The sequence below is a fragment of the Mustela lutreola genome, chromosome 4, assembly GCF_030435805.1.
Source record: "Mustela lutreola isolate mMusLut2 chromosome 4, mMusLut2.pri, whole genome shotgun sequence".
NCBI lineage: Eukaryota > Metazoa > Chordata > Mammalia > Carnivora > Mustelidae > Mustela > Mustela lutreola.
In genome coordinates, this window is record NC_081293.1 from 55,689,551 (window position 1) to 55,713,231 (window position 23,681).

At 52.1% G+C, this 23,681-nt stretch overlaps 1 protein-coding gene and 1 long non-coding RNA gene across 2 annotated transcripts in view; one reads left to right on the forward strand and one right to left on the reverse strand.

The window, feature by feature from the left end:
* Positions 1 to 15,423, reverse strand: part of PALD1 (phosphatase domain containing paladin 1) — a 69,651-nt gene extending 54,228 nt beyond the window's left edge. The window contains exon 1 of the mRNA XM_059170028.1: positions 15,066 to 15,423. The gene's annotated coding sequence lies outside the window, so the exon portion shown is untranslated. The remainder of the gene's footprint in view (positions 1 to 15,065) is intronic.
* LOC131828869 (uncharacterized) lies at positions 14,181 to 20,569 on the forward strand. The gene is made up of 3 exons (XR_009352597.1): positions 14,181 to 14,438; positions 19,271 to 19,340; positions 19,529 to 20,569. It is a non-coding gene; the product is annotated as an uncharacterized LOC131828869 (long non-coding RNA).
* Positions 20,570 to 23,681: the final 3,112 nt, after the last annotated feature.

Consider the following 23,681-nt stretch of genomic DNA (forward strand, 5'->3'; position numbering starts at 1 on the left):
GTTCTCTGTGTGGTCTGGGTGAGACGCGTGCAGCAATCCCTCAGACTGTCCCCTGCTTTACTGTCTGTAAATGAGACCTCAGTTCACAGAATAAAAGACAAAGAGCCAAGAGCTCCTGCTCTGTCTTCGGCTGAGGACTGCTGTGAGGCTCTGCTGGGAGTCTGCAGTGGAAAGGGCTGGGTGTGGTGAGAACGTAGGCTGCGAGCCAGAAGGACCAGGGTTCAAATCCTGATGCTCCCTCTGACTGGGTCCATTTTTTTCCCTTTGTTGATTTCTTGTCGTTGTTGGCCAGATTTTTTTATTACATAAGTATTTGTACCTACAGTCCACATTAGATGAAGGTATATAAAGAAAAGATTTATGTCCTTCCCACCATACTCGGAACCCACCTCTTAGAAACTTCCCTCTTGAGGCGCCTGGGTGGCTCAGTCGTTAAGCGTCTGCCTTCAGCTCGGGTCATGATCCCTGGATCCTGGGACCAAGCCCTGCATCGGGCTCCCTGCTCAGCAGGGAGTCTGCTTCTCACTCTCCCACTACCCCTGCTTGTGTTCCCTCTCTCTCTCTGCATCTCTCACTGTCAAGTAAATAAAATCTTTAAAAAAAAAAAAAAGAAAGAAAGAAAAATTCCTTCTCTAGCAAGAGTTTTTTCCCCTCAACTAGATAACACAAACACCCCTCCTGTTCAGACACAGACACCCCCCACCCCGTCTGTTTACTGATGGCAGGCCATTTCATTGAGGTACTACTCATCCAACTAACAGCTATTAAGGACTGACCATGTCAACCAGAGGGGAACAGTCTTGCCCCTCCATGGAACAGACATTCCAACAAGAGAGAGAAAAGAGAGTAAGAGAGAGAGAGAGACAGAGGGACAAGGGAGTCAACAAAGAAATATAATAATGACACATTATACACATTGGAATGTGGGCTCCAAGGGACTGAGAAGCTCAGAGAGAAAATGAGGGAGGTAGGGAAAGGACCATGGTCAAAGAAGGTCTATGCCGGTATCTGAAGACAGAAGGTTTCAGCCATGTGAGAAAGCATGCAGGCAGAGGGAATGGCACGTGCAAATGCCCTGGGGTTGGAAGAACACAGAACTGAAAGGAGACGGTGTGGTCTCCAGCATCCTGCCACAACATCCCTGTGCACACAGCCTTCCATCCTGATATTTTCCATCTTCAGAGCGGGCTACCAAAACTCACACTGCTGAGATACAAAGGCATGTGCATTTAAAACTATGGTAGGTTCTGCCATCTTACTTTGCAAAAGGCAGTAGCATTTTGCCCAGCAACCAGCATTGCTTAAGAGGGCCAGTTTCCTCGCATCTTCACTGGCTCAAGAAATTACTGATCTTTGTCCTCTCTGCCCCATATGGAATCTCTCCACTTCCTTGTCTGTAGAGCAGGGTCAATGACAGTTCCTCCCCTCAAGATGCTGTGAGATTTAACTGAGAAATAAATTCATCCAATCTGCTACCCCACCCAGCACCTTATACAGAGTGGGCACTCCCCATCCCATTAGAGTGTCTTGTCATTCTTCCCGTCTCTCCCTCCTGTTTTATTTCTTCAACAGCCACGAGAACGCGGAGCTCACCCATCCCATTAGAGTGTCTTGTCATTCTTCCCGTCTCTCCCTCCTGTTTTATTTCTTCAACAGAGTGGGCACTCAACAAACGGGGAGAGCCTGTTACCATCATCTCTGTACAAATGTGAGGAGATGCACCTGTCTTTTGTTATTACCATACTGACCAGGCAAACTTCCTAAGGGGAGGTCTGAAGATTCAAACCCACACAGTAGAGCATGGCATTCCCTGGAAGCACGGACAGAGAGAGAAGGAGATAGAAATCACGGCTCAGCACAAGAGCAGTGAACTGGATGGGAGTCAAGAGACTAGGTTCAGGTCAACCTGTGACTCAGCTTCCTCGTCTATAAAATGGGCCAATTCATTCCCTCTTCATGCATGCATTCTATGAATGTTCCCGGGGCACCTAGTAGGTGGGGAGGACTTGTTCTATGAGCTGACAACATAGGACAAAAATCCCACCTTATACTTGCTAGCTGGAGCCACAGAAATACGCTCCATAAATTAGTAAAATGTATGGGGAGGTGATAGTGACACGGAGCTGAGGCACGAAATTTTAGGATATCTAAGTGAGGCTTCACATTTGAGTAAATATCTGAAGGAAATAACAGGGCAAGCTGTGTGGCTCTCTGGAGGAAAAGCATCCCAGATCTAGGTGACAGTCAGTGCAAAGGCCCTGAGGTGAGGTATTTCCAGTGTGCTGAAGGAGCCCTGAGGCAGTGTGGATAGCTCAGTGTGAGCAAGGGGGTGGGTATTAGACGGGGGTATCCTAGAGGCTACAGTAAGGATACTGGCCCTCACTGTGAGTCAGTGGGGCACCACTGGAGCCCTGGGGCACAGGAATGCCTTGATCTGACATTCACATTCTAACACAGTCACCATGGCTGCTGCATTGGGGAATGAGGGGGAAACGAAGCCCACAGACCTATGTGGAGTCTCCCGTGGGAGTCCCAGTGCCACTGGGGGCCAAGCCAGTGGTGTGGGAAAGCTGAGGGGAAAAGGGTTCACCGTGGATCTGCTGTGAGGGTGAGGCCCACAGGGTCTGCTCATATGTGGTTCCAGAAGCGGGAGAGAACGAGAGGAACCATGGATGACTCTGGCCGAACCAACTGAGATGAGACAGACTGGGGAGGCAAGTGTGCAGTGAGGCCTGGACAGCCAGGAGAGCCCCGGTGTGGTCGTCCCTCACCCCGCTACAACCTCAGAAGCAAGCAGCAGGCCTTGGAGGCCTGCAAAGAAGGACAAACGTGTCACAAGCCCCCTGCGATGAGCCGTATGAATGGTAGAGAGGGACAAAGCAGATCCAGAGAAGTCAGTGGGGCACGTCTACAGGCGTCTCTGCCCACGGAGTCCAGGCCACAGCCAAGGCTGGCTGCTCGCAGGTGGGGAAGCGGAGGAAACTGGGTTCTACAATGAACACCTGCCATTTAGAAGCCAGAAAGCCACTGAATGAGCCAAGGAGGTGGGCGGGTAGGAAGCTGGCCCATCTGGTTCCTATAGCTCCTACCTACCACACCAAACAAAGACCACAGGGCAGAGGACCAGCATCCCCACCACTCAGGAAGTCCACAGGACTCCACGAGGCAATGCGGGACAGTGGCTTTTCCAGTGCTGACAATACGGCTCAATCCAGACTCCACAGATGTCTGCTCTGGGGTCCAAGAGCCCTCTCTTTTTTTTTTATTTTTTTATTTTTTAAAAGATTATTTATTTATTTATTTGACAGAGAGAGAGAGAGAGATCACAAGGCAGAGAGGCAGGCAGAGAGAGAGAGGAGGAAGCAGGCTCCCCACTGAGCAGAGAGCCCGATGCGGGGATCGATCCCCGGACCCTGAGATCATGACCTGAGGCAAAGGCAGTGGTTTAACCCACTGCGCCACCCAGGCGCCCCTCTTTTTTTTTTTAAATTGGGATTTAATCCACGTACCATAATATTCACCCTTTTAAAGTATAATTCAGCAGCATTTCAGAGATTCCTAATGCTGTACAACCATCACCACTATCTAACTGCAAAATATCAAACCCAAAAAGTTAAATGCAAGGTTACCATATGACCCAGAAATGCCATTCCTAGATAGATATCCAAGAGAAGAAGGTATTCGAACAACTGCTTGGACACCCGTGTTCACAGCAGCACCGTTCACAAGAGCCTAAGGGTGGAAACACTGCAAGTGTCCCTGAGTTGACATACAGATAAACAAAATGTGGTCTCTCCGTGCAATGGTTTTCTTATTCAGTTATTAAAAAAAAAAAAAAATGTGTTAGCAAGGCTGTCGAGAAAAGGGAATCCTTGCACGCCACTGGCAGGAACGTAAAATGGTGCAAACGCTCTGGGAAATAGTACCAAAGTTCCTCAAAAAGTTTAAAATAGTATTACCATAGGATCCCACAATCGCGCTTCTAGGGATATTTACCCCAAAGACTTAAAATCAGGATCCCAAAGAAATGTTAATATTAGCACACTCGTGTTCGCTGTGGCCAAGAGGAGAAAGCAGCCCAAATGCCCATTGCCGGATGAATGGATAAAGAAGATGTGGTCTGGAGGCGCCTGGGTGGCTCAGTGGGTTAAGCCTCTGCCTTCGGCTCAGGTCATGGTATCAGGGTCGTGGGATCGAGCCCCACATCAGACTCTCTGCTTGGTGGGGAGCCTGCTTCCCCCGCCCCCCTGCCTATTTGTGATCTCTCTCTCTCTGTCAAATAAATAAATAACATCTTAAAAAAAAAGAAGAAGAAGATGCGGTCTAGACGTACAACAGAATAGTGTTCAGTTGTAAGAAAGAAGGGAATTCTGCAATATTGCCACAGCGTAGATGAGCTTTGAGGACGTTATGCTAAGTAAAATAAGCCAGTCGCAGGAAGACAAATACTGTAGATTCCATTTACATGAGGTAACAAAAATGGTCTAATTCATACACTCACAGAGTGGAATGGTGGCTGCCGGGGGCCAGAGGGAGGGGAAATGGGAGCTAGTCATCCTGCGGCATGAAGTTTCAGTGCGGCAATATGAAAGCATTCTAGAGATCTGCTGAACAACATGTATGTAGTCATCCTGTATTGTACGCTTAAAATTTTATTAAGAAGGTGGATCACATATTAAGTATTCTCACCAAATTAAAATAAAATTTTAAGAAATGTTTTGGAATGACATGGTTAGTTGCACAAGGCTGTGAATGTACTTAATACTGCTAAATTGCTAAATTAACCGGGCACTTAGAAACAGTTAATTTTGTGTCATGTGAATTTCACCTCCATTTGTTAGGAAAAAAAAAAAGTAATGAGCGCACCCCTTGGGTCCTCTCAATGACCTCATTAGCAAGCACCGCTATGCAATTTGGTGCTGAAGTAGGCCCATGTTTATAATCAATTTTCTTTTTTTTTTAAAGGCCAAATCTCATCATTGCACATGGTACAAACAAAGGGGGTGGTTCAGGCAGGGGGGTGGGGTAGAGAACTGAGCCACCCCATACATAGCCCAGGGCAGCCTGTTCAAAGGCCTGACTCTTGGGAGCGGGGACCATGTTCACGTCGACGGCATCTGTGTGAACTGAGCAAAGTCCACCTCTGTTTATGCCAAATGCCCGATTCCCACCGGAAGTAGGGTTACGAGCCAATATATGCAGATTTCAAAAACACCACTATTTCGCCTTTATCTTCGATCAAACAAGCCAGCTTCCCAGATCTCAAGTGGTGCACTACTGAGACAAACATTTGGAGATTACTCACTGGCAGTCTGCGCTTTCTAACGGGAGTGATCAGGATTGCCCTCAAACCAGCCAACTAGCCAACATCATTAATGCCACTCTGTACAGCAAGTTCAGGTGACAGGGGCAGGGGAAACAGAGGAGACTCAGCCTTCTACTATGAACCCAACACTGGCAATTTAGGCGCAGCTTACATCCTTCCAATACATTAACATTGTTCCTTTGCAATGGGTTGGCTTTCTAGTTTTATTGGTATTTCATGTTTATTTCACGGTTATGGAGAAACTATGTAAATGTGAGGCATTTACGCCTAGTTTTATATGTGTACACATTTAAATTATTATTCTAATAAGGAAACAAATCAACAAGTAAGGTTTTTATTCTCTTACGTTTTTAAAGGTTTTATTTATTTGAGAGCGAGCGAGAGATCGAGACAGAGAGAGAGAGCAAACAGAGAGGGAGAGGGAGAAGCAGACTCCCCACTGAGCAGAAAACCAATGAGAGACTCGATCCCAGGACCCTGGGATCATGACCTGAGCTGAAGGCAGATGCTTAACCAACTGAGCCACCCAAGCACCCCCCAGAGAGTGCCCACATTGTGTTCCCAACATTGGGCTCTCTGCTCAGCAGTCTACTCCCTCTCTCTGCCCGTTCCCCCCACTCCTGCTTGCTATCACGCTCTCTCAGACAGATAGATAAGATCTACAAATAAATAAATAAATAAAAACTTCAAAAGGGAGTCCCCCCACCCCAAAAAAAAACCACACCCTGTATGATTCCATGCAAAATGTCCTGAATAAGAAACTCCAGAGATACAGAAAGTAGATCAGTGTGCTGGAGGTAGGGAGTGACAAGTAATAGATACAGAGTATTTTCTGGGGGTTGATGAAATGTGATCAGACAGGGCGCCTGGGTGGCTCAGTGGGTTAAGCCGCTGCCTTCGGCTCAGGTCATGATCTCAGAGTCCTGGGATCGAGTCCCGCATCGGGCTCTCTGCTCGGCAGAGAGCCTGCTTCCCTCTCTCTCTCTCTGGCTGCCTCTCTGTCTACTTGTGATTTCTCTCTGTCAAATTAATAAATAAAATCTTTAAAAAAAAAAAAAAAAAAAGAAATGTAATCAGACAGTGGAAACAGAGACAGGACTTTAAATATACTAAAAGCTATTGAATTATGTGGTTTTTTTTTTAAGATTTTATTTATTGGACAGAAAGAGAGACAGACTGCAAGAGAGGGAATACTCCACAGGGGGAGAGGGAAAGGGAGAAGCAGGCTTCCTGCTGAGCAGGGAGCCCCAGGCAGGGCTCGATCCCAGGACCCCGGGATCATGACCTGAGCCGAAGGCAGATGCTTAAAGACTGAGCCACCCAGGCGCCCCAAGAAGGATCTTTAAAAAGAAAGGGAAATAAGAACTAAAGACATAAAGATAGAACACAGACCAAATCTTTTGCAATGTTTGGCTAAAGGAGGAGCAAAAGCTTAAAGGAGGTATGAGGTTTTAGGGCAATTTTATTTGGCTGGATTTTTATTTTTTATTTTTTTAAAGATTTTATTTGAAAGAGCGTGAGAGAAAGCACAAGCAGGCAGGAGGGTTAGAGGGAGGAGCAGACTCCTTGCTGAGCAGGGATCCCAATGTGGGACTCGATCCCAGGACCCTGGGATCATGACCTGAGCCGGAAGCAGATGCTTAATGACTGAGCCACCGAGGCAACCTGAATTGTGTGCTTTAAATTGGTGAACTGTATGGCTTATGAATTCCATCTCAAGACACTATTTTTATTTTGTATTCTTTTTAAGATTTTATTTATTCATTTGAGAGAGAGAGCAAGACAGCACAAACTGGGGGTAGAGGGAGAAACAAACTCCTCACTGAGTGGGGAGCCTGACTCAGGACTCAGTCCCAGGACCCTGAGATCATGACCTGAGCTGAAGGCAGACACTTACGGTATTTTTAAAAGGGGAAGGGTCCACATGTTACCCAGGTTTGAGCAGCACTAAGCTGGAGAAATCACAGGGAAATCAGCAAACCCACCTGTTGCTAGCTTCCTTCCTAGGCTCACTCCCCTCTCCCTCCCCTTAAACCGTCCCCAAGGGCTCAAAGAAAGAGGCTCACAGGAAACCCAAAGCCACAGACAAGCCCATCCTGAAACACAACTCAGGATTCCCATCTCATAGAACTCACATCATCCAACAATAAGACACTATTCTGATTACTAAACTTGGAAACAATGAAAACAACCGATGTTAGTAGTATGCCCAGAATGTGAATCCTTTACACGTGCATGGCCATGGTCAGGGAAAGAAGCATGACAATACAGATGCAGAGCCTCCGTAACCCCATCGGCTGGGGTCAGGTAGAGCCAGGCATGTGCAAACCTGAGCCAGGAGGGCCCTCTTCCTCAGGAGGGCCACAGACATCCCCACTCCCCACCTGCACACCCAAGACAGGGGTCCTGTCACCTCGACAAGGTGCAATTTCATTGCAACAAGAAGGGAGGCCTGCAGGGTCGTCCAACAAATCCCTGCTCCTGGGCCTATTCTTTCCAGGGACATGTTATGGAGCCCGGAAGAGGAAGCCCCTGCAGCTGGCTGCAAGTGGGAGGCAGTAGTGACGGAAGCAGGAATGCACATCCACCCAGATGCCCAGCTACCCCCTCACCCACCCCAAGGATGGTCTGATCTCTTGTGTTCCAGTGCCTCCCTCCTCCAGAAACCTGATCCGAATGGCCCACCTCCAGCAAGCCTTCATTCTATCTCCCCAAAGTCTGGCAGAGCCTCAGCTCAGAGCCAGGGGGAGACGGACACCTGCCCGTCTGACCCAGAACCCCATCTCTGGCCGGGCAGCTCCCAAGGATATGGCTCCAGCGGCAGTGCTGGGACCCTCCCCAAGACCAATGGCTAATAAGGGAAAAAGCAGCCCCAGGGCCATGGCGCTGGTATAATTGAGAACCCCAAATCAAAACTACACAAATTCACCAGAGGCACAGAAGAAACACTGAGGAATACTCAGTAAACTGTGGGCAGCGTTCTCTCCAGTGAAGACAGGACGGGGGCGAGGGGCGAGGGAGATTCCCATCGTACTCTCTGTGCGAAGCTACTACTTGAATCTTTCATGAACATAACTACTTTATATTCTTTTCTCATTGACATTTTCAAAAGCAGGGTGGGCAGGCATCTCCTGGGAACCTGATAAGCGATAAGCAGTCCCCCCCACCCCACCCACACTCAGCCTGGAATACTACTCAGCAGTCAAAAAGGAAGGCATGGCCAAAGTGTCCAGCAATGTGAGCACATCTCAAGGGCACAAGGACCAGGGAAGCTGGACAGGAGACGAGCCATGCTCTGAGTCCATTTATGTGACAATCTAAGAAAAGCAAAACCAGAGGGACAGAAAGGACCTAAGTGGGCCCAGGCCTGGGGGTGGGAGTGGTGACCGGCTGCATCAGGGCTCGAGGAACCTTCCAGTGGGGAAGGGCTCTCAGACTTGACTGAGGTGTTGGCTGCACGTTCCCGGCAGTTACCAGCACTCATGCAGCTGTGCACTAAGAATCCATGAATTTTGTGGCACATACACCTCCGTAAGTCTTTTTGCGGGACGCCTGGGAGGCTCAGTCGTCTTGAGTGCCGGACTTTGGCTCAGGTTATGATCTCAGGGTCCTGGGATTGAGCCCCGCATTGGGCTCCTTGCTCTGCGGGGAGTCTGGTTCTTCCTCTCCCTCTGCCTTACCCTCCACCACACACACTCTCTCTTTCTCAAATAAATAAATAAAATATTTTATTTATTTTTTTTTTTTTTAAGTAAGACAGAGGTGAGAATGGGAGAATGGGAATTGGCTGCTCCGTGAGTCCAGGTTTTCCTTTGGGGTAAGGAATACATTTTGGAACTCGACAGAGCCGGTCATCAAACGACACTGTGAATGGACAGGTCACTGAAATGTACACTTGAAAATAATTAACTTTATGTCAAGTGAAGATCCCCTCAATTAAAAAAAAATTTTTTTCTTTAGGTAGGGAGGGAGGGAAAAAATTATTATGCCCATTTTTCAGATGGGAAATTGGGCTCCAAGGCAGCTGTGAAATCTAGTCCGGGGCTTATCCACCCCAGGCCCAGCTCAGGGCCCAGTAGAGAGTTGCACCACAGCTCCCTCAAGGGCTCTGCACCTCGGAGGCCCGATCTCCAGGGAAGGCCCTTCTCTCTGAGGCATCTGGAAACCAGAGCTTCCCAGCAGGCCTTGGAGTGAGCCAGTGGCACAGCCCCTGCCACAGACCTCTACAGCCCATGAGGCTCCATCCAAAGGCAAGTCAGCAGGCACACACCCACGGAGCAGGGGGTCAAACTGAGGCTGAAGAACTGCTGGGCCAAGATATGGGCAGGGAGGAGCCAGCATCAGACCCAGCCTGGATGAGGTCTTCTAGGCCCTGCCAACCAGGGCCCTGGGGCTCTAATGGAGGGCTGCCATGGAGACTTGAACAGGTCAGCACCCACTTCAGGGACCCTAGGAGGAAGGACTCAGTAACTACAGGGTAGCAGTCAAAGAGGACACATGCAGCCGTCACTCTGTGACCAGCAGGAGAGGGTTAACGTTGTCGTGGGGTCTACAGTTCCAGGAAAAGGAAAAAGAAAGGAAAAGAAGAGGGAAACTCCCTTCTGTGCTTTCTAAACATCAACAACCTTCAAAACATCCAAGCATCCCTATCCTCCACTCTGAGGAAGGCCTGGACAGAGGCCACATAGCCTGCAGGCAGACAGGCCCTGGGGCTCAGCAGGCAGCAGAGGCTGGCAAGGCCAAGGTCATCTGAGGGCACCTACCTCTCTCCTCCTGCATGGGCCAACCCAGACTCTTGGAATGGGGCTGTTCCTCATGGGCAAGGGCGGGAGGCTGAGCGGTGGACCCACAGTGCTCCCAGCACCACACCCTCCCTTCTGGAATTTCCAAAAGCCCTACCTCCCTGGGAGCCCACCAGGTCAGCATGACACACCCAGTTCCCAGATGCTCCCTGCTGCCTGCCTTGGGCATGAAGGTAACCCCAGATGCCCTGTGTCTCACTCGTCGGAGGACCACAGCCAAGAAGGGGCACCCCCCTCGGAGATAAAGCCAGTCCATATGTCAGTTAAAGGAAACATACAGAACACGTCCCAAGGTCCCAGAATTCCACCATTAGACATTCACTCCTTAGGAAAAGCTAAGGAGTTTTCAACGGCTTCAGTTCATTCCCAAGATGGGGGACCTATTAACACCTGGGTATCTTAACCAAGAGCAAAAATAGGCACGTTCCTGGGGCAGGAGCAGTCTGGAGCCCCAGCTCAAAAACAAGGGCCCCCAGGGAGGGCTGGCAGGCATTTCTAAGCAGCAGGAGGGTCTCTGGAGAATGAGGGGACAGCAAATGTGGCTCCTAAAAGGGAAGTGAGAGGCGCAGAATTCTGGTGGGCCTCCAGCTTGTGTCCTAACAGGGAAACCAGGGCTGCCTCCAGACAGAAGGTCCCAGCATACAAGGGCTTTTGTGACGGGGCAAGAGGCTAAGTGTGGGTCCCCTCCCCAGGCGCATGGATCTGCTCACGTTCCTAAACACACCAAGCTGTCACCGCTCTGCATGGGCTGCTTTTTCTGCTTGGGAAGCCTTCCCTCACCTTTGCAAGCTCTATTCCATCCTTTGAAGCCCACCTGATGCATCACCCCACCCCAAGGCAGATCATTGCCTCCCTCCAGCTCCCATCACAGCTAGTACAGGCCCTGGGAAGGTGCCTGTCAGGTATGGTATAATGTATGCATGTGCCTCCATCACCCAGCAGGGACTCGGTCTCTCTCACCTATGGTCCCCTGTACCTCATACTGAACCCAGGGCCAGGAATCCCCATCGAAAAGCTTGCATACAGGTGCCTTCTGACCAGGAGGCACCATGCAAGCCAGCCTGGCCTCACCCATCTCCCCCTCTGCAGAGAAAGCACTAATCACAGTAATCACAGTAGCCCCCGACGTTCAAAAAGCACTTACTAGGAGCTGCACGTGACCCCACTCTCCAGGCACCACCTCCTTTCATCCTTGCAACATCCCTCTAAGCAAGTTACTAGCATTAACCCTGCTACACAAGGAAATCAGGCACAGAGAAGGTAAGTGAGCTGCCCAGGGGCGCACAGCTAATGTGTGTGGGACCCGAAATTCACACCCTGGTGGTATGGTTCCAGAACCTGTGTTCTTAGCCACCGCAGATCCACTGGCAGGTAGGAAGACGATCAGGGAGCCGGTGACAATCTCTGAGTGGAAGAGGAACTTGGAGATTTGAATGGTCAGTGCTTCCCAGGCCTTCTCTTTCCCCAGGTCCCAGCCAAAAACCCAAGAAGAGGCTGCTGCTCCCAGGCCTGCTCCTGTGGGGAGAGCCAGCTGCAAGAAACATAAAAGGGCTGGCAAGCACCTTGGCCCATACAGGGGAGGCACACGGCTCCCTGCTGGGAAGCAGACCCGTGATCTGGGCCTATTCTTAGCAAACCACTGGCTGCCCTCCCAGAGGCCTGGCAGGCAGCAGGCCCAAGCCTCCAGACGCCCTGCCTGCCATTTCCTGACCCTGCGTGTGGACGGTCCATAGGACTGAGGAGTGGCTGGTGGGCAAGGGTTGAGGACAAAGCCCCCAGCTTTCCAGTGAAGGGTGCCTGCCTGCCCAGCTTCCCAAGGCCAGCCACCTGGCTTCCGATGCAGCTCTGGGGGGTCCTGGCCACAGGGAAAGGCTTGTAATCAAAGCTCCACTGACAGTACTCCCTCTGTGCCATATCCTGGGTCACAGGCCCTCTACTGACTTTCTCCTATTTAAACCTCAAAACACCCTCAAGGGCTAGGGGTCACTGGCCCCGTTTTAAAGATGAGGAGTTTGGGGCTAAAGGTAAATTAATGCAGACAAATTAAGTAACTTACCCAGGGCTGTGCAGTGAGTTAGTTTCAAACTGGGTCTAGACGTCGTGCTGGCTCCCAGTCTCCCAGTTGGGCAGAACAGAAGTGATGACAGCCAGAAAGGGGGGGGCCCTTCCCTGGCCAAGCCCAGGGTTTAGGGGAGGGAACACCTGAGGGCAACAGTCTTATCAAAGACAACCCCCTACACCATCTGCCTTTTCTTTTCCATAAGAATGGTCCCCTCCTGGGCACCTTGCTGGCTCAGTCAGTACAGCCCATGACTTTCAATCTCAGTGTCATGAGTTCGAGTCCCATTTTGGGTGTAGAGATTAGTTAAAAAAAATAAACTTAAAAAAAAAAAAAAAAAAAAAAAAAAGAATGGTCCCTTCCCTGCCAGAGACCCTCACTCAGGCATGGGCTCCAAAGAAGAGCCCCCAGCAAGGTTCCTTCCCTACGCAAACCACACAGCCGCACTTCAGGAAACTTCTGGAAACCCAAGGAAGATGAGATTTAAAGGTTCAAGGAGCCCTTACTGGCGCTAGGGCATGTACCTAGCCCTGTAACCTAGGGAGAGGGGAGGTCAAATGACTCTTAGAGTACAAGAGAGAACATCAAGCCCTTTGAGGGCTTCAAACCCCAGTGGGGACCTAGAAACACAGCCACACCACAGATCGCCTACACCACCACCACCTGAAACGGGACAACTTCCTGCTGCCAGGAATCACAGGGATAACCGAGCAGGGCACTCCTCAGGCTACATCCTGGAACCCACCTCTGTCCTTGTCCAGGACTTCCTGTCGGGTAACTCAGCAGGTATATGTGTCCATTTCCCCAGGAGCCCTCAGCCAACTCCCAGTCCGCCAGCTACTCAAGCCACATCCGTGGGACTCCATGTCTAGTGTCTCTGCCTCTCGTGTGGGAAGGTTCCAGGGCCCCCTGCCCCGGGAGACCTTATCTGCTTACACAGTGTCTGTGGCCCATGTGTGGTCCACGCTTAAGTGTCCCCTGCCCACATCTGTACCCCTGGGTTGCTTGCCCACCTCTGTCACCTTCCTGTATCTGTCTTCATTCACACTGCATCTTCTTCCTCTCAGTCTCTGCCCACATTGCTGCAGACCCAAGCACACTCACATCTCTGGGCACACCAGTGTCCCCCACCCGGGCCTGGGTGACCCGTGTGTGCCGACAGCTTGGAGGTGGGTGTATTCACAGCAGTGCTCACGGTCCCAGCCACGGGCCATGGGGTGAGCAACACCCTCTCTCAGAACAGTGCTCAAGGCCACGAGCACAATGCCACCTCCACAAAGCGTTCCAGAGAAACAGAAACCTGCCAGGGATGATGGGAGAGGGGGCAGAGCCCCCAGACAGAGCAGAACCTCAGAGTGAGGTCAGCGCTGCCCTGGGACCACCCACATCAAGCTAGCCCTGTCCTACCCACCCCCCCATGCCTCCATCACCCCAACCAACTTCAATATCTGATGGCCAGCAAAGACAGACAGCCTGTCTGTGCTCACAGGAAACCCTGGCTCAGGGCCTCCAGCCTTCCAACCTCATCCGCAGCCCCCCGCAATAGAGGCGCTTCAGTAATGAAGTGCGGACTTCCTCCCTGCTGGCCTCTGAGCCTCCCTCCCATAAGGCTAGACCTAGACCTCAAACCTCAGAGGCCCCAGGGAAGCTGGGGGAGTCCCGTGCTTGGCCTAACTCCAAAAACCAAAAGGGCTTCTTCAGAAATCTACCAGCGGGAAAAAACCTGAGCGTGGGGCTGGGGACACATACAGGCAAGGAAATCTCTGGAACCCCTTTCTGCTCCCTGTGCACAGGGGTGGGGACTTCTGATAACCAGGAGGAGAGGGCTATGGTGCTAGAACATTTTAAACAGATTTAAACATATGCATATGATTGCCTGAGAATAGCACCCCCCACCCCAGCAGTGGCAGCCTACATCACTTATTTGGCAATTAATCATACGGAGCCTCTTGGCATTTCCGCTATTATTAGTCCGGGACTGGTATGGAAAGCCTGTATCAGCAAACTTTCTGTTTGTCTTGCATTCTCCATAGGGCTGAGCCACCTGAGGACAGCACCCTGAGTCCTCCCAGACTCCCATTCTCCCCAGCAGAGCCAGGGGCCTGGCATGTAAGAGGTGCTCAGTCACTGGGTCCAGCCACTCGAAGCAGAAGCCAAGGACTTGGTGCCTAGACCTTTGGTTGGGAAAGTAAAGAGTGCCAGAAGCTTCCTGAGGCCAGGACACTTTCTTCCATCTCCCACTGCCCAAGAGGTAAGAACAGGTTCCAACCATCCTGGCCACTTTTGAGTCAGGTGCAACAGCTCTCCCACACCCCACTCTGCTTTCTGACAAGTCACTGACTCTTCAGGAAAAAACTCTGAAGATGAAAAGGGATTCTCCCGGGACTCCCAGGCCTGCAGAGGGACAGGGCGGGAGGGGCTCAGAATCAAAGCTTGAGCCCACTGGGACCTCATAATTTGAACCAGCTCCATGGGCCTCAAGCCCCTTAAAGATGTGTCCAGTGACCCTATGCATGGATCAAGAGTTGGCTTCCCTGCTTCCCTCCTCCCAACTGCGCAGTGAGGCTGCTCAGGGACCGTGCCCCAGGCCTTGTCCCCAAGAGTGGCGGAAACCTTGGCGGAGGAGAGAGATATAGCCCAGCGGCTGGCAAACAACTAATAACCGCCCACTCTTTATTGAGGTCCCACTTCTCTCCCAGGCACCAATACCGTGCGGGTTTGGATGGGAGCCCGGAGCCTCTCCTCTCCGGGAGCCCAGGAGGCGTGCAGAGCCGGGGGATGGCGAGTGGGTGGTCTGAGCCGCCCCAGGAAAGGGGGTGCCCAGGGGACTCCGGATCTGTCCTCCCATCGCCAGCCCCGGGACCGGACGCGTGTATACCTGCCAGCCCGCGGCTCCGGGGGGCATCCGCGCTCCTGTGTTTGGTGCGCAGCGCCCAGACTGCGGGCGCCAAGACAGGCAGCGGCTGGGCGCGCCCCGCGCGGGCTCCGTCTCGCTCCTCCCAACTTCCCCAGCCCATCCGTGGGCAGAGGCGGCTCCGGAGGCGGTTAGGCCGGGCGCAACGAGGCGAGGCCAGGAGAACCTCAGCCCGCGCTCGCTGGTGCTGGAAGATGCGCGTCCCAACCCCAGCTCGCAGCTTAGCTTCCCGCGCCCGGCGCCCCCCGGCCAAGAGGCGGACCCGGCCCGGCCGCCAATCACCGCTCCAGCCCCCGGCCAGCCCGAGGCCCTGCCCTAGCCGCCGCGGGGGCGGGGGGCTTGGATTTAAAGACACACTCACCCAAGCCGCGTCGGGATTGGCATCCCAGAGCGGCGGCTCGGGGGTGGAGAGGGAACGGCTGGCCCCACCTTCTCCGGCCCCGCTTCCTCTCTCTGCCCGCCCACCCCGCGCTGGGAGGAAAAGTTTGGGGCGGGGGAGACTGCCTGAGAAGCCAGTTCCTCTTCCCTTGTCATTAGTTCGGCTCCTGCTGGAAGATGCCCAAACCCTCCATGCAGCCTCCCTGGCTGGAGAGAGAAGCGAAAGCTCTCGGCGCCACACCCCCTCCCAGACTCCAGCTCTCCCCGGCGATCGGCGGGCCGGAGCTTCCCTCGCCTCTCTCTGCTGTTTAAAGCCCGGCCGGCCGTGCCTCGGCGGTACTCCGATGAGCATCGGGGAGCCTGAATAAATGCCTCACTGTGCTGAGAACCTGAGCGAGACGATCGCCGTGTCCGGGTCTCAGCCACTCCAGTGTCAGCGGCTGTAGAGCAGACTGTCCGCTCGGCCGGCCGTGGGCTTCTCCCAAGCCCTGGACGCCCCTCAGACCCGAGGCTTAAAGGGATGAGAGGACAGAAACTTCGGAAGGGGAGGAGACCCTCCACCCCCATCCCCATGAGTGGGGGGAGGTGACTCCCACTATCCTCGCCCCTTAGGTGCAGCGTTCCAACTCCCGACGCCGCAGCCGCCCACGCAGGCCCGTGGATGGCACGCCTCCGCCGGCACCCGCGTGCGTTCACTCTCTCCCCGCGGCTTCCCTCGGAGAGATCGGCTTTGTTGTGGTTAGTGAGTCACTTCTTCCCTCTCCACATTCGGGAAATCCTTCTTCCTCACCTGTCACTACCTGTCTGGCCCCCACTCAGAGCAGGAGCAGGAGGTGGGGGAGCCGGATCTCCCCAGGACAAACGCAGCGCTGCCCTCACCTCTTTCCAGAGTCAGGCCAGAGGGCCCTGGCCTGGAAGAGAGGCACGCAGCCCCCCAGGTCAGCCCTGGGAATGAATGAGAACAAAAGGAATGGTTGTGGTTTGTGGTTCTCTCATCCAGCCTCCAGCACCCAGGTTTCAAATGCTACATTCAGCAGATGATTTTATGAAATAAGTACTGTGACTTAATATCACCCCTAGTGTAGTGGATGGGGAAACGGAGGCCCAGGGAAGACTTGCCTTCCACTGCAGGCCTGCCTCTGCTGCACCCAAGATATGCCAAAAGAAGGGAAGAGGAAGTCCAGGAGGGGCCAGAGAAGCCTCTTAACCACCTTGAGAGTCCAGCCAAGCTAGGACCAGATGGGCTCACAGTGTACTGGCTATGTGGTGTGGAAAATGTGACATAAGCTCTTTTTCCCCCAAGTTCCTCACCCCTAAGCAGGCCTGTCTGCCTTCAAGGAGGTGTCCAGGGCTAGCAAGTTGCACATGGTATGCTCCATTCTTGGGCACCATTCCTTTCCTTCCTCCTCTTGCCACAACCCCATAATACCCCACCCACTGCCGGGTCCCCCACTGATGCCTGATGCCCCTGCCTGCCATCCCGAGGGTGCCGCGTTCCTGGGTACTTGTCCCTGGAGTCTGGGGCTAAAGTAAGGGTGCTTACCCCCGCATTAGCATGAGCGCACACAGAAACACACAAACGCATGCGCGGGCATGCACGCGCACATAAATACACAAGCGTGCAAACATGCTGCTCACCCTCCCTCACTGTCCAGCAGAGGCCGAGGGCTGTGTCTGTGTTTATTTCTCTACACTGAGTTCCCGGAAGACAAAATTCTAACTGGTCCCCAGCGCAGTGCCGAACTCCTCCATCTGTATCCACCATGCACACAGTAGGTGTTCTTGTTGAATCAAGCAGAAAACCCCAGAGCAGAGGTGTCCCCAGGAGAACCAACCATTGCAGCCCTTCTAGCTCCAACAGACAGCCCTGAGGCTCGGCTGGTAGATCCCAGAAGGAAAGGGCTAGAGGCCTGAAGCTGTTTCAAGGTAACACCAGGGAGTCCACCGGGCCACAGTGCCCAGTCTCACTAGCCCACACCCAGCCTCTGAGGTTCCACCAAGTCCCTGCTGGTCATGAGGCTGGGGGTCCCCCCAACCACAAGAAAGGCTCAGGACCAGATAGGCCCCACCCTGGGCCTGGGAGGAAGAGAGGGCTGAGTACTGAAGGAGAGAAGAAGGAAGGGACATAGAACAGCCCTAAGTATGAACTACTCTATTCTCTATTCTCTATTCTCTCCCAGCCCAAAGCAGGAGGGAAGATTCTTTTGTGCCAACTCTTTCAGCCCAAAAGGCCCCAGAAGCTTCCTGAGAGATCTAGACGCTCAGAGCAGAAGCCCAAAAGTCCATGGGAAAGGATCCATGGTCCTAGAAGAGGACCTCAAAATCTAGAGGGCTCAGGACCTACACCCACTCTGCCGGCACACCCTGCCCCCAGCGCTATGACTACCCCACATTCCCCACACACCAGCACCCAAGACATCACTTCATGACTTAAAGAATGCCAGGGCCCCACTGACAGCCCTATACAAGTGTGTGTACTTGTGTGTGCATACATATGTGCTTGTGTTATTCATGTGTAAGCTCACATCTGCAGAGATGTGAATAAGGGTATATGTGTGCACAAGTGTCCAATGGGCATGAGTGTGGACATGAAAGTGAGCATGGGTGTGTAGGTAAGTATGTGTAGCACACACACAAACCAACCTACTGTAGCCCAAAGCTACAAAGAATAGCCAGTAACCCCACTACTCACACTCCCAGAACTGTCTGTAGCCTCTAAAGTCCCTCTACCCAAGCCAGCCGGTGCTGGTGCTGTCAAAGGAGAGATCCCATGTCCAGTCCCTGCACAGAAACATAGGCTGTGGGAACCCCAGTTCCCTCATGGGAACTCTCAAGCCAAGAGTTATTGCCTGACAAGCTCAAATGACTCACCGGGAGGCAGAGGAGCTGAGTTCAAATCAGCAAAGATGAGACTAGATGAACGATGAGAAACAGGTCTCTCTCTGCTCTGCTCCTCGCTCCCTGCCAAGCCCACCACAGGCCGCAGGGGGCTGGGGCCGAGGCAAGGACAGAGTCAGGGCAGGGAGCCAACCTAACCTTGCTCCCCAGGGCACTGCTTTGGTCTCAACCTGGGACCTACATGGGCCCACGAGGTTGGGGGTTTGTCATAGAGCCTGCAGTCTTCCCCCTGAGCCAGGAGGCCTCTGAGGCTCAGGTAATCAGACATCTACTGTCTGAGTCCCAGCATAGACCAGTTTCCACCTGCCCTGGTTGCCTGGGGTCCTACTGCACCTGTCTGGCCTTCTAGGCCCACCACACCATCTCCAAAATGTGGCAGCCTTCTTCTGTTCAATCCCGTTTCATGTACGGCCCAGGCCTTACAGACCTGGTCTTCGAGCAGTGCAGTCGTGCCTTGGATCCAGCCTCTGTAATGTTCTCTACCCTAAAAGTCCCCACATTTTTCAAGTCTCATTGTCTTCATTTGCAAAATGATGTGAGTGGTTCCTGCCTCCCAGGAGTGTCTGGAGGAATGAGGGGGTGCCTGGTACTCAGCCAGAGCTCACCAAAGGCACCTCTTACTAGCGTTATGATTAGTGCCACCCGAGGTTTGCGCTCTGACCCAGCCCTGAACCTGCCAGGGTAGAGGGGTTCTTCAAGGCTGAGTGTGCATTCCACCTCCTCCAGGCAGTCTTCCCTGCTGACAGGATCACTCTCTGCTCTGGACTCTTTCCCCCTCGCCTCTGTGCAGGGCCCTGGGCCTAAGCACCCCCACCTGACACGGAACACATGTTCAGTAATTGGCATCATAGTTACCAGCCGGATCATTAATTTCATTGCTTGTACTCTTTCAGGTTCAAGGATGACATCTCCCATGACTGAAACTCACACACTGGGCTCCAACTTTTGTGATCAACACTCGAAGTAAGAAATACATTTTACATATGTTAACTAACTTGAATTTAAATAAAATCTTGGAAGAAAAAAAAAGAAATGCATATTAGGTGGGGACCACCACCTACACAAGAGCCATGAAAACGTGTGCGGGTCACAACAAAATGCTTAACCTTCTGTGTGTGATGTCTAATCTATCCTGGTTGTTCCCACTGTAGTACACAAAACTGATTTCACCTGTGGCCTGTGTGTGACAATGCTGTCCCCAAGGGCAGGGAGACCTCACTTCCCTCCTTGACTTCAGTGCCTGCCTGAAGACTGCCCAGGACATATGAGAGGAGGCTCATTCTGTCTCCAGAACATTCCTCAAGAATGACAGAAAGAGTGCTCCATCAGAAGAAGAAAGAAAAGGGAGAAGAAATCCTGGCTCGTTCATTCAACAAATATTTCATTCATTTATTCATTCAGTTGGTTGGTCGGTCAGTCAGTCAACAAACATTTACTATATACCTTCTCTGTGCCAACCCTGTGGTCGGCCCTGAGTAGGGAAAGAGGCAGACAAGGTCCTGCCTTCATGGGGTTGACATTTCTATAAGATGAGGGTGAGGGATACCGTGAACAAGTAAACAAAAAAGAAGAAAGATCATTGTGGAGGGACTCACACTATGAAGAAAATAGCACAAGAGATCGGTCTAGAGGTGGGTACTATGGGGCTGCATTAGAAATGGCAGAGGCCTCCGAGCCTCTGGTGGCTGTCTATAAAAGGACAGTAGTGACAATTACCTGAGCCGGTGGCTGTGGGCCTCAGGTGGGGCAATGAATTCGCCGCCCTGCACAGAGCGGCCTGTGTGACCCCCATTATCAGAGGAAATAGCAAGGCCTGGTTTGAAGGCAGGTCATGATCAGCTGCATGCAGCATAGCCGTGGGGTCCAGGGGAGGATGAGGGGACAATGCCAACTACAGCACAAACCCAGGACCCACACTCATGTATGGACCTGCCCTTCCCCATTCTGCCCCCGCCTCCCCACTCCCACCCTGCCTACCAGAACTCGGCCTGGCTCAGTCTGAGCTATCCTCTCTCTAAAAACTAAACACTGAAGAGTCTTCTGGTGAGGCGTCCCAGACCACACAGGGCCTGGTACCCAGTGCCCCCACACCTAGCGGCTTTCACCACCCGACCCTGTGCTTTGAAGTGCTCCCAGCTGATCAGACCTCGCCTGTCCACGAACCCCGGTGCTGGATCCCACCACACAGCAAGAGGGTGCAGATGGGAAACCAGCCCCCAGGGAATGCTGCAGGGCCCAGGTCTGTCCAGCTGGGGCAGAGACGGCTCTGGGGGAGGACACTGTCCTTAGGGATCTGCAGGTAACAAGGAGGACCCTGTCTCATGCATCCGAGCTCTGTGTGACAATGTTCTCTAAGTACCTACAAGAATGCCTTACCCTGGGCTCGGGGCACAGAGATAAGCAGGATCCCACCCGCCCTAGGTGCTCACCAACCTGTGGCAGAGACAGACAAGGAAATTGATCACCAGTGCCCTATTTCCTGCAGAAGGCCATGGGATCTGGGTGCTGGGGGAGCAGGGACAGGGGCACTCAGCATGACTTTCCAGGTCAGCTCGGGGTGCAGTGGGTACCCTGCCAGGGCCCTGCCAACTCCAGCCACATACAGCAATTCGTTCCTGTGTGTAATTCGGCATCAGACAGACCTGACTTTTAATTCAGTTTCTGCCCCTTGTTAGCTGTGTAACCTCAGGGAAGTCTCTAAACCCCTCTGAGCCTCTGTTTCCACATCTATAAAATGGGAATAGTCACATCTACCTTGACAGGGTTTTTAAAGCTCTTAAAAATGAGTAGTTGGAAAAGAAGCTCAGTACCTACCAGCAGTTGTGGCTACTGTCACCATCAGAAGATTCCTCCGAGGCCTTGTTCCGAGGCCTTCCCTAGCCAACGCTTGCTTGGTGCCTCCCTAGAACATTCAGGGAAACCCCTGCCCCCACTGCTATCAGGAGGGAGCTCCCAGTGGTCTTGTGCTGGGTCTCGCAGCAGAATCCCATGCCCCGGACACTGGGAATAATGAGGCAGGAGGTGGGGGGAGCGTGAGAGGGGGTCTGCCAAACCCTGCGGCAAGGAGATCATCTACTCCTGAATAAACAGGCTGTCACCCCTTCCCTCCCTCCCTCTCTTTCCTTTAAATAACCCAGATCTGTTGCCCAGTTGTCTCCAAGCAACGTCACTTGGGCTCCCAAGGATGCCTCACTCTGACAGAGTCCTTTAAGAAGATGCGTAGGGGAGGTGGGGGGCAGGGCGGGGGTGAAGGGAGCTACAGAGGCCCGACACAGCGTCTTCCCAGGACCTCCGAGCGGCAAGCTCCTGGGCTGCCCCTTCAGCATGCCAGTGGGCAGGGCTGGCTTACCAGACCCTCCTGGAGGAGAGACCGAGGCCCCCAGACTTACAGGGAAGGTCTCAGGCTCCAAGCAGCTCGGGACACACAGGAGCCAGCCGAACGCCTTGGCAAGTTCGCTAGCCCAGGTTCAGCCTCCTGGGCTCTAGTCTCAGCGTCAGTACTCACCAGCTATGTCGTCCAGCCCGGTCACTTACCCTCTCAGAGCCTCAAAGAACCTTAGTGCTAGAAGACAGCTTCTGGCAGTGGGGGGTGGGGTAGGGAAGGGGCACTGTCACACCCTCCAATGACATCTATCCAAATGACAACCATACAGACTGCTTCGGTGGCTGCACCTCCGAGAGTTCCGCCTATACTTGCACACACACACAAACGGACACATGGACAAGGGTGCGCATGCTTCGCCATGGTGAAAGAACGGGAACAAACGAAACATCCACAGACAGAGAGCTGAAGGCTAGCTAGACTGCAGCTTCCAGAAACAGGAACTGCCATGCCGATGTCTTAAAATATGAGGTGGGTGTATGTGGGCTGATGGGAAAGGATGCCTAGAGGCCGGAGTAAGGTCCACACGTGGACGTGGACACGACGGTCAAGGCAGGGCTGTCCGTGATGGTGCAGGGCTGGAGTCAGCCTCAGAGGAATGGGTAAGTCACAACTACAGAATCCTGTGCAAGTTATACCCCACAATCCAGGGGTACACAAGGAAGTGCAGAGCGAGTGTGAAAATGCAATATTCTAGGATAAACTAAGAAACAGAGCTCAGGGGCACCTGGGTGGCTCAGTGGGTTAAAGCCTCTGCCTTTGGCTCATGATCTCAGGGTCTTGGGATTGAGCCCCACATTGGGCTCTCTGCTCAGCAGGGAGCCTGCTTCCTCCTCTCTCTCTCTGCCTGCCTCTCTGCTATTTGTGATCTCTGTCAAATAAATAAATAACTTTTTTAAAAAATCTTTAAAAAGAAAAAAGAAAGAAACAGAGCACAACGGGCCACACAATACCATGGATGGAAAGTAACAAGACTTATACCCAGAAAAACATGAGAGTGAGGATGTGTACGTTATGTGAAAACATTTGTCAAACACACTACCCTGGGTGCTTATGAGAAAAAGGAATGAGATGAAGGGAAAAGAAACCAAAGAGAACAAAGAGAACAACACCAGAGAAAAGCTTCACGTGTCTCAATGATGAGAAGGTGCTGTGGGTTCAGGGAAATCACCCATTCAACTCTGAAGCTGAGTGAAGACAGTACGAGGGGAGGCAATGGGAGGGAACCAGGGGAAGAAAGTACAGGACAGACTTTCTGATGTTTAACGCTTGAGGGGCTGCCAAAAGGGTATGAACATACATAAAGACAATATATAGATAATATAGATAATATATAATAATATATATCTATTTTTTCTATATATAGATAATAGATAACATATCTATATATACCTATATATCTATAGATATCAATATATACATAGATATTCTATATATGTTCTCTCTATATATGGGATATATATGAACATACATACCTGAATATATATATGAATATATATAAATATACATATTTCTCTTACACACGCGCATGTGCGTGCGCGCGCACGCGCACACACACACATTGAATGTCTCTGAAGGACACCTGAGAAACCAGTAACTTTCGTTGCCTCCACGAAATTGGGTGGCTAGAGCCTCCAGCGGAAGGGAAGGTTTTGCTGCATACCTTCTCGTGCATTGGAATTTCGTTCCACATGGATATGCTATCTATTTTTAAATATATTTTTTTAAGTGAGCTCATAGATGTGTGTACCCATGCACAGTGTCTGTTGGCTGCAGAAGAGGCTGGAAAGGGGACTCAGCCCTCGCGGGGGAAATGGAACCCGAGGAAGGTCAACCGACGTGCCTTCTACTCGCTGTCCTTTTTTACCCCGTACATCGAGGACACATTCGGATAACTAAGTCATTTTTAGTTTATATTTTGA